Here is an 18,454-nt window from a genome sequence, read left to right as displayed (position 1 = left end):
GTTCTAATTATTTTGGCTCTACACAAGACAATATATGGGGTATATTATTAGCTAGAGAATTTTATGAAATTCATGCAGTCTTTCATATATGAAATTATTTCTCTTTTATTTGTAAAATTCAGCATAAATGAACAATTATAAGATAAAAATTGTTGCATAATGATGACACATCAGAGAGTATTATAATTATCACATACAATAGTATCAGAATGTGATACACATTAATTATTTTTGTTATATGACAAGGCTGTCCAAACTTACTTTTAAAAGTTTTCATTGCAGGGGTGGCTAGGTAAAAGCACCAGCCCTGGAGTCAGCAGTACCTGAGTTCAAATCTGACCTCAGACACTTAATAATTACCTAGCCATGTGGCCTTGGGCAAGCCACTTAACCCCATTGCCTTACAAAAAAAAGTTTTCATTGAAACATCAGACAATATATTTTGATTTGCCATTTTTAGTGAGAGTTCTAGTAACTCAATTTCATTTACTAAAACATTTGGTACACCTGTAGGGGGCCACATAAAATCACATGCTGGGTCAAAATATCCCTGATAAAGAAAATAATAATATCAATATGAAATATGCAGCTATTCTTAGAAAGAAGAAATAAACAATTATCATAGTCCAAAAGCTGAAAGGAATTCTACTGGTCGTTTAATTTTCCTCCATCAATTTTCCTCCATCATTGCTCAAAATCTTTATTGCAGAAAAGGAAACTGAAGCTAAGGCAGAATAAATGCCTTGTTCAGTGTTTTCTAGCTGTTATACTTCTGAGGCTTCTCTCTCTCTGTCTCTGTCTCTCTCTGTCTCTCTGTGTCTCTCTGTTTCTCTGTCTCTCTGTCTCTCTGTCTCTCAGTCTCTCTCTCTCACTCTCTCTGTCTCTCTCTCCCTCCCTCTCTCCTGAGTGTTTGTGTATTTATACAAATATATGTATACTATATAGACATATGGAGATAGACCAGAAGATATCTATAGATATATCTATATGTGTGTGTATGTGTAAAAAACTACTCTTGTGTTAAAGGAAATACCTTAATTTATTCATACCTGTTTCTTGGGTGTTTCTACAACAAATGATTCAACATTTAATTTCAATAAAATAATTTAGCACACATTTATTAAATGCCCACTATGTAATGGATCTTCTTAAAAATTTCCCAGAAATACTAAAGGGGTCAGTCAACCTATCAGAAAGAGATTGCAAAAGACCCTTTCTTGCTCTGGTTGAAGCTGGTCCTGATTACAAGCTCTATTACACATATATAGTACTGAGTTATAGTTCTAGGGTTGAAAGGAATACTTCTCACCTGTCACCAGAGAAAAGAGGCACAAGGCACAGTTCCAAGATGGAGAGGAGGGCTAGCAGTAGTAATTACAAAGAAGCTGAAACTCTTCCTTGGTAGAGGAGAGCATGGATAAGGAGAGCAGTGTGCACACACCTTTTACTGGATCACAGTGATTTGGATGTATCAAAAACGTACAGAATTCCAAACTAACTAGGAAACAGAGGAATGCAAAAACCTGAAGCTTGAGATTGTGCTTCTCTAACTTTAATGTAAGTTTCAAAGTAAATAAATAGACTGGAAAAAAATGAGTAAACAAAAGCAAACAAACAAAAATAACTTGACCATAAGAAGCTATTAATGTAGCAGAAAAGACCAAGACTAAAACTCAAAAGAAGACAAGGAGAAAATATTGCAAGAACTAGAAGAAACAATTAAAATACTATGATTCCATAAATAGGATCACATTAGATTTAATCTTCACATTAAAGGAGCTCATAATTTTGAATATGATGTTTTGGAAGGCAATGAAACTAGGATTATAATGAAAAATCACATATCCAGCAAAATTAAATATAATCATTTGGAATTAAAATAGATATTTAATGAAATAAAGAACTTTTAAACATTCCTGATGAAAAGACCAGAGTTTACTAGAAAATCTGACATTCAAAAGAAATGTTCAAGAGAAGCACATAAAGATAAATATGAAAGAACTTTCACAAGGCACTCAATAATATTAAATCACTGACATTCCTATATAGGATGATAATATATTTCATTTTTCTTGGAAAAGTTTTGACAGTATCAAGATGGCAGAGAAGAGATAGGGACTCAGTTGAGCTCTTCCTTAAACCCCTAAAAGAAAATTTAAATAATTCCTCAAAAGAAGTTCTAGAGTTGCAGAAACTACAAAAGGATGGAATGAAACAGTTTTGCAGCCAAAGACAACATAGAAGGTCAGCTGGTCCAGGGTGAAAGTGCAGTGCAGTCAAGCACAGGCCATGCCAGCATGGAATTGAATTCCCAGAAAGCTAGCAGTAGGCCTTGGGGTTACTGAATCAGTAGTAGCAGTGGGAAATTCTAGAGCTTTCAGGGCATAGATGGTAAGGAAGTCAGAGTTGGTCAAGAAGATTACAGGAGTCCCTTTGCTGGTACCAGGGGTGAGATTCTGTTGCTTTGCCTAAGTTTGAATCTGGATTTCCTAAAGTACTTGTTTCAGTCGTAGGATAAGGAGGAACACACCAGAGCTTCCTCCCCCCATCCCTATCACCAAAGTTTTACAAGTTGCTATTTTGTTCAGGCTGTTATCACCCTAGTCAGTTAGATAAAATGAATAATATTTGAAGTAGATGGTATAGTTTATCGATAATTATCATTTTTCCAATTGATATTTTATTTTATTTTTCTAATTACATGTTTTGAAAGTTTTTCAACTTTCATCCACATGCATATGATATTTTTAAAGTACATGATTTCCTTCCATCTTCCCTTCCCACCCCACTCCCCTCAGTCAAGAGTTAACAGTCAGGTGAATATTGTATATACACAATGATGTTTAGCATATTTACAGATTAGTCATTAAGTCATTAGTCATTAAGGGACAAAAATAAAAAATAAAATAAAATAAAATAAAATAAATAAATCCATGAGATAAGAAAGAAATACATAAGATTCTTTTTAAAAAGTGAATGTAGTGTTCATTCAGGTTCTGTAGAGTTTTTATTTTTTTTTATTTGATTTATTTTGTTTTTCTTCCTCTGGATGTGGATAGCATGGTCCATAGCTGGTCTCCTAGGTTTGTCCCATGTTCTCTGAAATATTGAGAGGAGCTTCATCCATCAAGGTTGATCAACTCACAATGCTGTTGCTAATATGTGCAATGTTCTCTTAGTTCTTATCCCTTCACCCAGAATTAGTTCCTGTAATTCATTCCATTCTTCCCTAGAGTCTAATCATTCATGGCTTCTTATAGCACAGTAGAATTCCATAATATTCATATACCATAACTTGCTCAGTCATTCTCCAATTTCCAATTCTTTGCCACTATATAAAAGAACTACCATGAATATTTTGGATGTGTGACTTTTCCTATTTTTTATGGTTTCTTCTGGATAAAAGCCTAGTATTGGAATTTCTGGGTCAAAGGGTAGGATCAATTTTATTGCTCTTTGGGCATAGTTCAAATTGCTCTCCAGAATGTTTGGATCAGTTCACAGCTCCACCAACAATACATCAATATCCCAATGCTCCCACAACCTCTCCAACATTGATCATTTTGTCTTTCTGTCATCTTAGACAATCTGATAGGCATGAGATGGAACCTCATAGTTGTTTTAATTTGTATTTCGTGAATCAGTAATGATTTGGAGCATTTTTCCACATGATTATATATAGCTTTTATTTCTTCTTTTGAAAAGTGTTCATATCATTTGACTATTTATCAATTGGGCAATTAATTAAAACCTTATTAATTTGATGCAATTATTTGTTTATTTTAGAAATGAGACCTTTATCAGAACCCCCAGATATGAAAATTGTTTCACAGCTTTCTTTTTTCCTTCTCATTTTTGAAGCATTGTTTCTATTAGTATAAAACCTTTTTAATTTAATATTGTGAAAATCATCCATTTTGCAATTACTAATGTACTCTATTTCTGCTATCGTCATAAATTTCTCTTCTTTTCATAGATCTGACAGAGTATTGCCCCATCTGTAGTTGATATATGGTGTCACACATATTATGTCTAATTCAGTATCCAATTTGACTTTATCTTGGTATAGAGTGTGAGATGTGGGTCTATGCCTAATTTTTGTTTTCCTTTGTTTTGTTTTGTTTTCCAAGGCAATGGGGTTAAGTGAAACAGTTAGATAATTACTAAGTGTCTGAGTCTGGATTTTAACTCAGGTCTTCATGACTCCAGGCCAGGGCCAGTGCTCTGCCAGTCATCTAGCTGCCCAATATACAATTTTTCCAATTTTCCCAAGAAGTTTTACCAAATAGTGAGTTCTTATCCCAGAAGCTAATGTCTTTGGGTTTGCCAAACATTAGATTACTGTAATCAGTTACTACTGTTTCTCTTGAACCTATCCTATTTCACTGATCCATTATTTGTTTCTTAACTAGTATCAGGCAATTTTGATAATTGCCACTTTATAGTAGATCCGTAGGCCACTTTACTTTACATTTTTTTTGTCAGTTTCCTTGCTATACTTGACCTTTTGTTGTTCCAGATGCATTGTGTTACTATTTTTTGTAGCTTGGTATAATAGTTCAAATCCAGCCTCAGACAAATGATACTTCCTTAGCTATGTGGCCTTGGTCACGTTACTTAACCCCATTGCCTTGCCAAAAAACAACAACAACAGCAACAACAAAAAAACTGAAAACAAAAAATTTCTTTCAAATTTTAAATTTCAGCTTATTTTACTCGTAAATTTACCTTTCCTTTTATCAGTCCCTTCTATCCTTTTGTTTCCCTTCCCTCCACCCACTTCCCTGTAGAGTAGGATAGAGATTTTAATCTTGAGAATGTATCTTATTCCCTCTTGATGCCAAATATATTGAATAGATTTTATTCAGTGTTCATATCTTTCATTCTTTCCCTATACTATAATAGATCTTTGTGCCTCTTCAATTGTTATTATTTATCAATAGAAGTAGTATCAATAAAGGTGTCCTGAATCAAAGGTTGATTTGTTGATTGCTTTGTTGCTTGATAAGCTCAAAGTACTGTCAATTAAAGTACAATCACAAGTTGATTGATTGCTTGATTATTTGATACTGGCATTGCCTCAAAGTTACTAAATACCCTCCCCTCTTATGTCTCATTAGAAATACACTTGTCAAGAGTCATGTATCACATCAAATTATAATCATTTATATCTTATCCCCTTTTCAATTACCCTCCAAGGACACACAACCCCCAGGAGTCAAAGCATCATACAAAGCCAAATCATTTCATGAACCATTTGTATCCTTCCCCAAAGCATGCCCTCTCCCACACTCCCCTCTTTAGTCCCCCAACTATGGTATTTAAATCCTTGTTAACTGAAGTATGGATTAAGTCCTTACCCTTCTCAGTAGGTTCCCTCTCTTTGCCCCTAAAGTCACTTCTGATTTGATTAGTTATAAAGTCTCTAAGCACTCTAAGTACTGGGACATTTTGAAGGTCTCACTTTAGAACTTTTCATATTTTAAGATGAGGGGGACTCTGACTATGGACCAAGTAGCCCAGGAGTCCCTAATAAATGAAAGTGCTAAGTTTTATAAGAAAGACATTATTAAATTAATTATAAATTAAATTAATTAAAAAGAAAATTGAAGAGGTGGCTAGGTGGTGCAGTGGATAAAGCACCGGCCCTGGAGTCAGGAGTACCTGGATTCAAATCCGGTCTCAGACAATTAATAATTAGCTAGCTGTGTGGCCTTGGGCAAGCCACTTTACCCCATTTGCCTTTCAAAAAAACCTAAAAAAACCCACAAAATTGAGACACATAAGCTTTTCATTTGGACTTTTAGTCTCAAACACAGTGATGTCATCTTGTTAAATGGAAAGACAAGAACCAACGATACCCATATCCTGTTAATCCAAACTTTTCAATTCCAAACAACCTTTTAACTATCCTAAGAGAAACACAATTCTCAAGGGTTTCAAATGTTGTTATATCTTCTCTTACAGGGTTGCAAAATTTTGTTGTTCTAGATTAACATTTTTGCCCCATCTTACTTATCTTTTAATGCAACTCTTGAGTCTTGTATTTGAACATTGAATTTTCTGTTCTTTCCTGATATAAAAATATCATAGAATTTTAGAAGTTCTCTATTCCATTGAATATCCATCTTTTCCTCTGACAGAATATGCTGAATTTTGCAGGGTAGTAAATACTTGGTTGTTATTCAAGGTCCTTTGGCCTCTAATATATGGTATTCCAGATTTCTGGTATTTCAGTGTTGAAGCTAAGTCCTGTGTAAGTCTGCTTGTGTTTCCTTTGTATTTAAATTGATTCTTTTTTGCTGATTACAATATTTTCTCCTTCATTTAAGTATTTTAGAATTTGGTTATGATAGCCTGGAGTTTTTATGCTGGGGTCTCTTTCTGTAAGAGTTATGGACAGTTTTCCATTACAATTTTCTGAAAGATATTTTCCAAGTTCTTACTTTGATCTAGTTTTTCTGGTAGTCCAGTAATTCATAAATGTTGTCTTCTGGATCAATTTTTCAGATTTTTATTTTATAAAATGTACTTTATGTTTTCTTCAATTTTTTCAGTTTTTTTCAATTTGTTTGATGGAATCTTGTAGTCTCATATATTCATTGTCCAATTTTGTCCAATTCTATTTTTTTTAATTTTATTTTCTTCAGTTAGCTCTTATGTTTCCTTTTCTAGTTGGTTAATTTTGCTCTTAAACTGACTTGCTTTACTTTTCCAATTGGTTATTTTTACTTTTAAAGGAGTTGATTACTTTGGTCAACTTTTTAAAAATTTTCCTGCATGAATCTCATTTCTTTTTTCCATTTTTCTTCTTCTTCTCTTCTTTTGTTTTTAAATTCTTTTTAAAGCTCTTATATGAGCATTTGGATTTGTGTCTAATCCATCAATTCTTTTGAGATATTCTCTGTAAGTAATTTTTCACTCCCTTCTTCTAAGGTGACATTTTTATCATCTTTATCTGCATAGTACTTTTCTATAGTGTATAATATTTTAGGTTTTTTTTTTTTTGTTTAGCTTTTTTTATTTGGGGTATGCTCCTGGGGAACAAGGAGTATAGATCCAAACTTTTTTATGCTGGGGCTGGGGTCTTATGCCTGGTTTGGAATTAGTCAAGCTGTTTCCAATGCAGTCAAGACTGTGCCTTTGCAGAGGTTGGCTTCCTCATTTATGTCTAGTTTCTGCCTGTGCAGTGGTTTGTTCCCAATCTGTCTTTTGCCCTAGTGTTCATACTTTGTTTGGTGTTGGACCCTCCCTGCTGGCTTGCTTTATGGCTTCTGAGACCTATGCTATTATTAAACGTTTGGGACCTTGTCTTGGACTGCACTGTGGTTACAAACCTCATTCTGGCTTTTCTGCTCTCCAGCCTGGCTGGGTTTTACTTCCCCTTTTTCCCAAAGAGACAGACTTTCACTGAAGACTTTCCATGTTGTCTACCATTGAAAACTTCTTAGGATCTTGTCTTTTTGGTAGCATTATTGTCTATACAGAGGATCATTTTACTTTGTGTAGGGAAAAGCTCTGGGAGCATGCACGCTTCATGCCCCCATCTTTGCTCTGCCCCAGTGTCTGTTGGGAAACTGAAACATGATTTTAAGGAAAATATTGGATCCTTCTAGGTGTGTGGTATGCAGATAAAGGGGACATTATCATATACCCAATTTTTTTCATTTTACAGATGAAGGAACTGAAAGTTTATTTTTGGTTATAAATCTACTCAATGGCATGGTGAGGATGAGGATACATTCCCAATTTCCATTCCATGTTCTATAGCATGTCATCTAACATCAACATCAATACCACTACCACCCACACAACCACCACCACCATCTTCACTACCACCATCATTGTAGTAGTTAGTTCTTATATACTGTTTTAAGGTTCAAAACACTTTACACATTATCTAATTTGATCATTGCAGTAAAACTGTGAGATAATAGCTGTTATTTCCCTCATGTAACAAATGAAGAAAGGGAGGCTCAAAAAAAGTTAGTTGAATTGCTTGGGATTATACATGTCTGAGACATGATTAGGATTCAGGTATTTTTTTAAGTTTATATATTTACTATTTTATTTTCCCATCATACATGTATAAACAATTTTAACATTCATTTTTAAAACAAAATGAGTTCCAAATCAAATTCTTTTCATTTTCCAACCAGTCCCATTGAAAAGTCAAGTAAGTCAATATAACCTATATGAACATTTCCATAAAGGCTATGTTGTGAAAGAAAATATAGATAAAACAACTTTCTAGAAAAAAAAGTAAAAAAGTATGCTTCAACTTTTATTCAAACAACATCAGTTCTTTCTATGGGAAAGGATAACATTTTTCATTATATGTCCTTCAGAGTTGTCTTTGATCATTGTATTGATGAGAATAGCTAAATCACTCACAATTTATCAGTTTATAATACTGCTGTTATTTTGTAAACAGTACATTTCACTTTGCATCGATTCATGCATATCTTTCCAGGTTTTTCTCAGATTATCTTGCACATCATTTTCTGTATGAGAATAGTGCTCCAAAATAATCACGTGTCACAAATTGTTCAACCATTCCCCAATTTAAGGGCATCCCCTCAATTATGGTGAGTGTTTTCCTAATATTGAACCATTCCTGTTTACTTGGTATAAATCCTGCCTGGTATAAATCCTAACTGATCAAGGTATATTATTCTAGTGATAGTTCACTGTAATCTTTTTGCTAAAATTTTATTTAAGGCTTTTGTATCAATGTTAGGTATCAGCACCAAATTGGTATCATAAGAGGAATTGGTAGAACTTCTTCTATTTTTTAAAATACTTTATGTAAAATAGGAATTAATTGTTCCTTAAATGTATGGTAGAATTCACTTGTAAATCCATCTGGACCTGGAGACTTTTACTTAGGGAGATTATTGATGGTTTTTTTCAATTTATTTTTCTGATATGGGGCTATTTAAGTATTTTCTTCTGTTAATGTAAATTGTATTTTCTTTTGTAATTATACATTCATTTCACTCAGGTCATCAAATTTATTGGCATACAGTTTGGCAAAATTGCTCCCAATTGCATTTTTGATAATGGTAATTTGATTAACTTCTTTTTTTAAAAAAAATCAGATTCACCAAAGGTTTATCTATTGTACTGGTTTTTTTTTAAATAAAACCAACTATTAGTTTTAACCATTAGATAAATGGCTTTCTTGGTTTCAATTTTATTAAATTCTCCCTTAATTTTAAGAATTTTTAATTGTTATTTAATTGGAGAGAGGTTTAATTTGTTCTTTTTTAGCACTTTTAGTTGCATACACAATCCATTGATTTCCTCTTTCTTTATTCTATTCCTGCTAACATTTAGAGATATAAAATTTCCCTTAAAAACTGCCTTGACTTTATCCATAAGTTTTGGTTTGATGTCAAATTGTTATCATTTTCTTGAATGTAATTATTGACTATTTCTATGATTTGCTATTTAATCTATTCATTATCTAAAATTAACTTAGTTTCCAATTAATTTTTGGTTTATCTTTCCATGACCCTTTCTTTAGTGTAATTTTTATTGCCTCATAGTCTGAGAAGTATGTATTTATTTCTGCCTTTAATGCATTTGATTATGATGTTTTTATACCTTAGTACATATTTGATTTTGGTATAGGTGCTATGTACTGAAGAGAAAAAGTTATATTTTTCCATTCCCATTAAATTTTCTCCAGAGGTCTATTACATCTCAGTTTTCTTAGGTTTCATTCACCTTTTTCACTTCCTTTTTATTTATTTTTGAGTTAGATTTAACTAGTTCTGAGAGGGGGAGGTTGAGATCCCTCATTCTGAAAGTTTTACTGTCTATATCTCCTTGTAATTCACTCAGGTTTTCCTCTAGGCATTTGAATACAATATCACTCAGTGCCTATATCTTTAAATAATGATATACTTTCATTACCTATGCTTTTTAGTAAGATGTCTTTTCTTTCCTTATCCATTTCAATGAGATCAGTTTTTGCTTTTGCTTTATCTAAGATCAGGATCACTGATTTTTTTTACTTCAGTTGAAGCATAATATATTTTGCTCCAGCATTTTGCCCTGTGTGTATCTCTGCTTCAAATGTGATTTTTGTAAACAACAATGTGTAGGATTCTGGTTTTTAATCCATCCTGCTATCTGCTTCAATTTTATGGGAGAGTTCATCTTATTCCCATTTACAGTTAATATTATTTATTCTATATTTCCCTCAATGCTATGTTTCCCCATTTATATTTTCCTTTTTTCTTTCCTCTACTTCTTCCTTACCAATGTTTTACTCTCTACTTCAGCTTTTCTTTTAAAATTTAACTTTCAGTTTATTTTTACTTATATCTTTGCTTTTCCATTTATCAGTCCCTTCCTCCCTTTTCTTTCCCTCCCACCCATTTCCCTGTAGAGTAAATTAAAAATTTAAACCCAAGTGTAAATTCATCTTATTCCCTCTCTGGGTCAAATTTATTGAATATAATTTACTGGGTCTTCATATGTTATTTATTGATTGGTGTTATTTATTGATTGAAGTACTATCAATCTAGTACTATCAATCAAGTACCATCAACCAAGGTTTGATTAATTGATTGCTTGACTGATAATTTCAAAGTATTATTAATTAAATTACAATCACAGATTGATTGTTTACCTGATTGTTTGATAAGCAGCATTGTCTCATAGTCACTATGTACTCATCCCTCTTCTGTCTCATTAGAAATACACTACTCAAGTATATTGGGGTGAAGGATGTATTCAAGAAAGTCCAAAATCTTGATATGAGGGCTCCTTTCATTTGATCAGAGGTAAAGTACAAGCAAAGTTTTGAGAGATGCAGGACTCTTGGCTCAGTAAGAAGGCAGATGAAATACAATTTTATGCAGACAGTAACAAACCAAAATGCTTTTATGATACTCTGAAAGCTATGTATGTGCCAAGGATATATGGTTTATTTCAATCACTTAGTGCCAATGGATCCACATAGACTAATAATAGGGACATGGTCCTAGAGAGATGGACTGAACACTTAACACTACTTAACAGACCATCATCCATCAATGCAGAAGTTAAGTTGAAATCAATCAGTCCCTAGCTGAAGTTTCAATTGAAGAAGAGGTTTTAAATGCCATTAGGTTTCATTCAAGTGACAAAGCACCTGGTGTCGATGCTATTCCAGCTGAGAGCTGACAGAAAATTTCCTGGTTATTTGGCATGAAGAGCTTATCCCCCAAGAATTCAAGAATGCTTCAATCATCCATCACTATAAAGGTAAAGGGAATAGATTGTCCTCAGACAATCATAGGGATATTTCTCTTTTAGGCATTGCTGGTAAGATTCTTACAAGCTGATCCTTCATCTGGATGATGGTCATCTCCCTGAGAGCCAGTGTGGTTTCAGAAAGGGTAGAGGAACAGTCAATATGTTGTTTGTGGCCTGACAACTCTAGGAAAAATGAGAGTAACAGAGCAAAGGTCTATATACAAGATTTTTAGATCTGACCAAGGTCTTCGATACTATCAGTCTTGAGGGCTTATGGAAAATTATGTCTAAATTAGGTTGCCCTAAGAAGTTTATCAGTATTGTATGCCAATTTGATGAAGGCATGCATACCCATGTTCTGGATAGTTGGAAGATGCTCTCAAGTTTTCCCAGTCACCAAAGGATATGTCCTTGTTCCCTTACTTTTTAGCATGATGTTGAGCATTGAACATGGCCTCGAGGTCAGCTACTGCACTGATGGCAAATGCTTCAATTTGAAAAGTCTACAAACTCAAACCAAAGTGGAGGGAGTATTGGTGTGTGATCTTCTGTTTGCAGATGATTGTGCACTCAGTGAAGAGTCTGATACTGGGATGCAACAAAGTATAGGTTGATTTTCTGCTACTTATGCTAATTGTGGTTTAACAATTAACATTAAGAAAACACAGGTACTCCATCATCCAGCACCATACTATTCATATATGGAAAGAATCAATTACAGCAAAAGAAGTTTTGAGTACTGTGGACAAGTTCACTTACCTTGGCAATGTCTTTTCCAAGGTGGTATACATTGACAATGAGGCTGACACACTCATTGCCAGAACCAACTTGGTATTTGGGATGTTCTGAAAGAAAGCATGGAAAAGGAAATTTATTAGATGACTACCAAACTGAGGGTCTGCGAAGTCATTTAGTTGACCTCATTGGTACATGTTCATGAAACCTGGACTGCCTACAAGCACCATGGTAGGAAACTGAATTGCTTCATGTTAAATTGTCTTAGGAAGATTCTGAAGATCATCTGGAAGAAGAATTTACAAGACACTGAGGTTCTTTCTCCAGCTAAATGAACTAGCATTTCAACACTATTGCTGTAAGTGCAACTGTGATGGATTGTACACATTAGAATATCAGATGTATGCTTGCCAAAAAATCTATTTTATGAAGAAATCACACAGGGCAAACCCTCACAAGGGGGTCACAAAAGCAATAGCAAGATACCCTGAATGTCTCATTGAAGACCTTTAGAATTGATTGTTCAGCATGGGATACATTGGCACAGGACCACCCAGCGTGGTGTACCCTCATCAATGAAAGTGCTGCTCTCTATGAGGAAGAAAGAATTGAAACAACTGAAAGGAAATGTGACATATGTAAGTTTAGAGTATTCAATCCAAATGTTCACATGGACTATTTCTACCCAAGCATTCCAAACTCATATTGGTTTGATCAGGCAAAGATCAGCACATTATAACTTGTCTCAGAGTGATGTCATTTTGGTCTTCTTTGATAATGAAAGACAAGAACCAACCAACTTCTCAAGAATCATGAATCACATCAAATTGTAATCAATTTATAATTTTCTCCCTTTTCAATTATCCTCCAAGGAAATACAATTGTCATAAGCCAAGGTATCATTCAAAGCCAAATTGTTTTCCAAATCCTTTGTACAAGCCCCCTCCCCAGGATACTCTCTCCTACACTTCCCCCTTTAGCTCCCTAATCAGGGTACTTAGACCCTTGTTAACTGAAGTATCAGTTAAATCCAATCCTTCAAAGTAGGCCCTCTGCCCCTAAAATCACTTCTTATTTAATTAACTATAATCTCTAAGTTCTCTAAGTACTGACACCCTGAAGGACTTTACACTCTTAAGGACTTTACAGTTGATTTTATGTTTGGGAGACACTGACATAGGACCTAGGATGCCCTCATCAGAGAAAGTCCTAAGCTTAATGAGCAAAGTAGAATTAAAGTAGGTCAAAGGAAACCTTAGACACCTAAGTTTAGAATAAACACCCCTACTTTTCATCTGGACTTTTTGTCTCAAACATAGTAATGTCATCTTGTTTCTCTTCAATGGAAAGACAAGAACCAACCATGCTCATATTTGCTAAATCCAATCTCTTCAATTATATTCAGCCCATTAAGGATCCTAATAGAAATACAATTCTTAAGTTATGAGTATTATCTCTTCCCTTATAGGGTTGTATACAATTTGATGTTCTTGTCTAAACTTTGTTTTGTTTTGTTTCTTCCTCTTTTCATTTAATGATTTATGCATGTCTTGAGCCTTGTATCATTTTGGAGATTGAATGCTCTGTTAAGTTCTGGTCATTTTATCAGGAATTTTTAGAAATCCTACATTTAGTTGAACATTCATCTTTTCCCCCTGACAAAATATGCTGAATTTTGCAGGGTAGCAAATTCTTGGCTGTAATCCATGGTCCTTTGCCCTGTTATATTTGAAATTCCAGGTCCTCTGATTCTTGAATGTTGAAGCTGATAAGTCCTGTGTCTTTGTTGTCTTTGTATTTAAATTGTTTCTATTTTTGTTTCTTGCAGTGTTTTCTGTTGTATATGAGAATTCTGGAATTTGGGTATGATGCCCCTTGGAGGTTTTGTCCTGGTGTTTCTTTATGGAAGAGTTCTGTGTATTTCTTCAATGGCAATTTTTTTTTTTTTTTTTTGTTTTTTGTTTTTCTTTTGCTCTAGCAGATTTGGACAGTTTTCACTGATACTTTCCTGTAAGATGTTTTACAGGTTAGTTTTTTGATTTAGTTTTTTCTAGTAGGCCAAGAATTTGTAAATTATATCTCCTGGATTTATTTTCCAGGTCATTTGTTTTTCCTAAAAGATATTTTAAGTTTTCTTCAATTATTTTAGCCTTTTTGGATTGCTTGATGGAATCTTGTAGTCTTGTAGTTTCATCAGTTTCTATTTGCCTAATTTTAATTTTTAGGGTTTTATTTTATTTATATATTTATTTATTTTTAGAGAATAATTGGATTGTTTATAATCATGTAGTTAACAAATGACAGATTAATAAAGCCCATAACTCAATACCAGTGGCACTTCCCATTGTACATATTGTCTTTTTTTCCCCTTTAAATTACATTTATGTTGGGGCAGCTAGGTGGTACAGTGGATAGAGCACTGGCCCTGCACTCAGGAGTACCCAAGTTCAAATCTGGCCTCAGACACTTAATAATTACCTAGCTGTGTGGCTTTGGGCAAGCCACTTAACCCCATTTGCCTTGCCAAAAACTAAAAATTATTGTATTTATGTTTGTTTTTGTACAAATGATGTTTTCTATACATTACTAAAATAGTCTTGTTTAAGAGTAAGCATAATACCCCCTTCCCTCAAAAAATATAGACTCTCATGAGCAATAAAGTAAAGAGAAAAAAAATAAATTTAAAATTAAAAAAAAAACCTAACAGGGGCAGTAAGGTGGCTCAATGAACAGAGCACCAGCCCTAGAGTCAGGAGCACCCAAGTCCAAATCCAGCCCCAGACACCAAATAATCACCCAGCTGTGTGACCCCAGGTAAGCCACCCCAACCTCATTGCCCTTCAAAAACCAAAATAATAATGATAATAATAATAATAATAATAATAATAATAATATCAACTACAAAAATAGTGAAAATAATAATTTCCATTTTTCTTACAGTTTTTACATGAAGGAACTTGTACATCCTCATCTTAAGATTGAGTATTTTGATCCTACTTTGGATTATAGACAATGTATTTCTCAATGGTGTTCCTCTTTTTTTTTCTGTTTCCCCACTCTGTGCCTGGTCTTGGGGTGCTTCCTGAGCTTCTAAGTATTATTGGGACACCCATCCCACAAGAATCTCAGTGTGTGATACTCTGTCTTCCCTCCTGGTCTGTGAATGACCACAAGTGCACCCCTCTGCCACGGGTCTGAGCTGGTGGGGGGGTCCTGCTGTTCTATGGAGGGCCTAGACTTTGATAAGGAACTGAATGTGATCAGAGTCACAGAGTCCTGTCCAGGTACAGAGGTCAAATCTTGGGAAGTCTCTCTCCACTCCCCTACCTTTGGTAGGCTGAGCACTCAAGGCTCAGTTGCCTGGGGGATCTGGACTGCTTGCTGAGTGCCCTGAGGACTGGGCTTCACATGCTCACTCTGGCACAGCTTCCCCCCCCCCCCCCGCTGATGTTCCAAGTTGTGCTCAGTGCTCCCTGGGGTGTAGGTCAGGATATTGTCCCCCACTGTCATGTGCCACAGCTCCCAGGTGCCTTGGGACTGCCCCCGGGGGGTTGAAGTTCCTTCACTCTGGTGTGCTGCCCCTTTAAACCTGTGGAGTGGAGCCTTTCCACTATTTTCCAGGTTACCTTGGACTGGAGAATTGCCTTACTGGACCTTTCTGTGGGTTCTGTCTCTCAAAAATTTAGTTAGAGTACTTATTTTATGAGTTATGAAATTTTATATAGAGAGAGCACCTAAGAAAGATTCTTCTCCTGTTGCCATCTTGGCTCCACCAAACAGTTTTATTTTCTTCAGTTAGCATTTGTATTTCCTTTTCCAGTTGGTTAATTTTACTTTTTGTTAAGTTGTGTTACTTTTCCATTTGGTAGATTTTATATTTTAAAGAGATGCATTTTTTTTTCCATTTAGTTGTTTTATTTTATTTTTTTTAGTTTTTGCTAGGCAATGGGGTTAAGTGACTGGCCCAAGGCCACACAGCTAGGTAATTATTAAGTATCTGAGGTTGGATTTGAACTCAGGTACTCCTGCTCCAGGGCTGGTGCTCTATCTGCTGCACCACCTAGTTAACCCTGTTTTATTTTTTTAAGGAAGATTTTACTTATTTTGTGTTTTACAATTTTTTTTCCTGTAGTCTTGCTTTCTTCCCCCCCCCCATACCCCACAGAAGGTGATCTATTAGTTATTACATTGTTTCCATGTATATATAGATCAAAATTAAATATGATGAGAGAAATCACATCTTTAAGGAGGAAAAATAAAGTATAAGAGATAGCAAAATTACATAGTAAGATAACTTCTGCCCACCCCTATAAATTGATGATAATAGCCTTTCATCTTTGTTCAGACTCCGTAATTCTTTCTCTGGATACAAATGGTATTCTCCATCATATAGAGCCCAAAATTGCCCCTGAGTGGAATGAGCAAGTCCATCAAGTGTGATCATCACCTCCACCTGGCTGTTAAGGTGTACAGTGTTTTTCTGGTTCTGCTTATTTCACTCAGCATCATTTCATGCAAATCCCTCCATGCTTCCCTGAATTCCCATCCCTGCTGTTTTCTAATAGAACAAGAGTGTGCTATGACATACATATACCACAGTTAGTTAAGCAATTCCCCAACTGAAGGACATTCAGTTAAATTCCAAGATTTTTGTACAAGTGATGTTTTTAAACTTTTTCATAATTTCTTCAGGGTATAGACTCAAGAGTGGTATTTCTGGATCAAAGGGTATGCACATTTTTGCTGCCCTTTGAGCATAATTCCAAACTGTTCCAAACTGTGTCCCAGATTTCCCCACATCCCTTCCTCCATTGATCATTGTCCTTTATGGTCATAATGGCAAGGCCAAAAGGTGTAAGGTAGTACCTCAGAGATGCTTAAATTTTCATTTCTCTATCAGCAGTGATTTAGAACAATTTTTCATATGACTATGGATCACTTTGATTTCCTCATCTATAAATTGCCTTTGCATATCCTTTGATCATTGTCAATTGGGGAATGGCTTGTTTTTTTTGAAAATTTGACTCTGTTCTCTGTATATTTTAGAAATGAGTCCTCTGTCAGAAATACAAGTTGTAAAAATTGTTTCCCAATTTACTGCTTTTCTTTTGATCTTGGTTACTGTGGTTGTATCTGTGCAAAAGCTTTTTTAATTTAATATAATTAAAATTATCTAGTTTATTTTTAATGGTGTTCTCCATCTCTTCCTTGCTCATAAACTGCTTCCTTTTCCATAAATCTGACAGGTAAATTACTCCTTGATCTCCTAGTTTTCTTTTAATCTTTTCATCTCAAAATCCTGTATCGATTTTGATCTTATCTTCATATAGGGTGTGAAGTTTTGTTCTAATCCAAGTGTCTTCCATACTAAATTCCAATTTCCCCAACAGTTTTTATCAAAGAGAGAATTTTTAAACAAATAACTGGACTCTTTGGGTTTATCAAACAACAGATTAATATAATCATTTCCTACTATTGAACCTAGTCTATTCCACTGATCCACCACAGTATTTCTTAAACAATACCAGATATTTTGGTGACTGAGAATTTATAACGTAATTTTAGATCTGGTAAAGCTTCTTTTGCACTTTTTTTTTCATTTAATCTCTGGCAATGCTTGACTTTTTATTTTTTAGCTCCAACTATCCATGAGCATTTGATATTTGCCTAGTTATTTAAATCTAATTTTATTTGTGTGAGAAGTATTTTGTAATTGTTTTTAAAAAGTTTTTGAGTCTGCCTATGTAGGTAGACTCCCGGGGATTTTGTATCATTTGAGGTTACTTTGAATGGGATTTCTCTTTCTAGCTCTATCTGTTGTGTCTTGATAGTCATATATAGAAATGTTGAGGATATATGAGGGTTTATTTTATATTCTGTAATGTTGCTAAAGTTGCCAATTATTTCTAGGAGATTTTAGATGATTTTTTGGGGGGATTCTCTAGGTGTACCGTCAATGTCATTTGCAAAGAGTTAGTGTTTTGTCTCTTCCTTCCCAAGTATAATTCCTTCAATTTCTTTTTCTTCTCATATTACTGAAACTAACATTTCTAATACAATATTTAATAGTAGTGTTGATAATGTGCATCCCTGTTTCACCCCTGATCTTATTGGGAATACCTCTTGTCTGTTCCTATTGCATATAATGCTTGTTGATGGTTTCAGATAGATATTGCTTATTGTTTTAATGAATAATCCATTTATTCATGCACTCTCTAGTGTTTTTAGTAGTAATTGGTGCTGTATTTTGTCAAAAGTTTTTCCCAGCATTTATTGATATAATCTCTGATAAGTTTTTATTAATATAATTAATTTTACTTACACCTTTACTAATATTGAAACAACTTTGTATTCCTGGGATAAATCCTTCTTGATCATAATGTATTATCCTAGTGATAACTTGTTGTAATCATTTTGCTAAGATTTTACTTAAGACTTTTGCATCTATATTCATCAGGGAGATAGGCCC

This window comes from Macrotis lagotis, chromosome 3 (assembly GCF_037893015.1).
Source record: "Macrotis lagotis isolate mMagLag1 chromosome 3, bilby.v1.9.chrom.fasta, whole genome shotgun sequence".
Taxonomy (NCBI): Eukaryota; Metazoa; Chordata; class Mammalia; order Peramelemorphia; family Peramelidae; genus Macrotis; species Macrotis lagotis.
The sequence above is the reverse complement of the archived record's forward strand: the minus strand, read 5'-3'. Positions refer to the sequence as shown.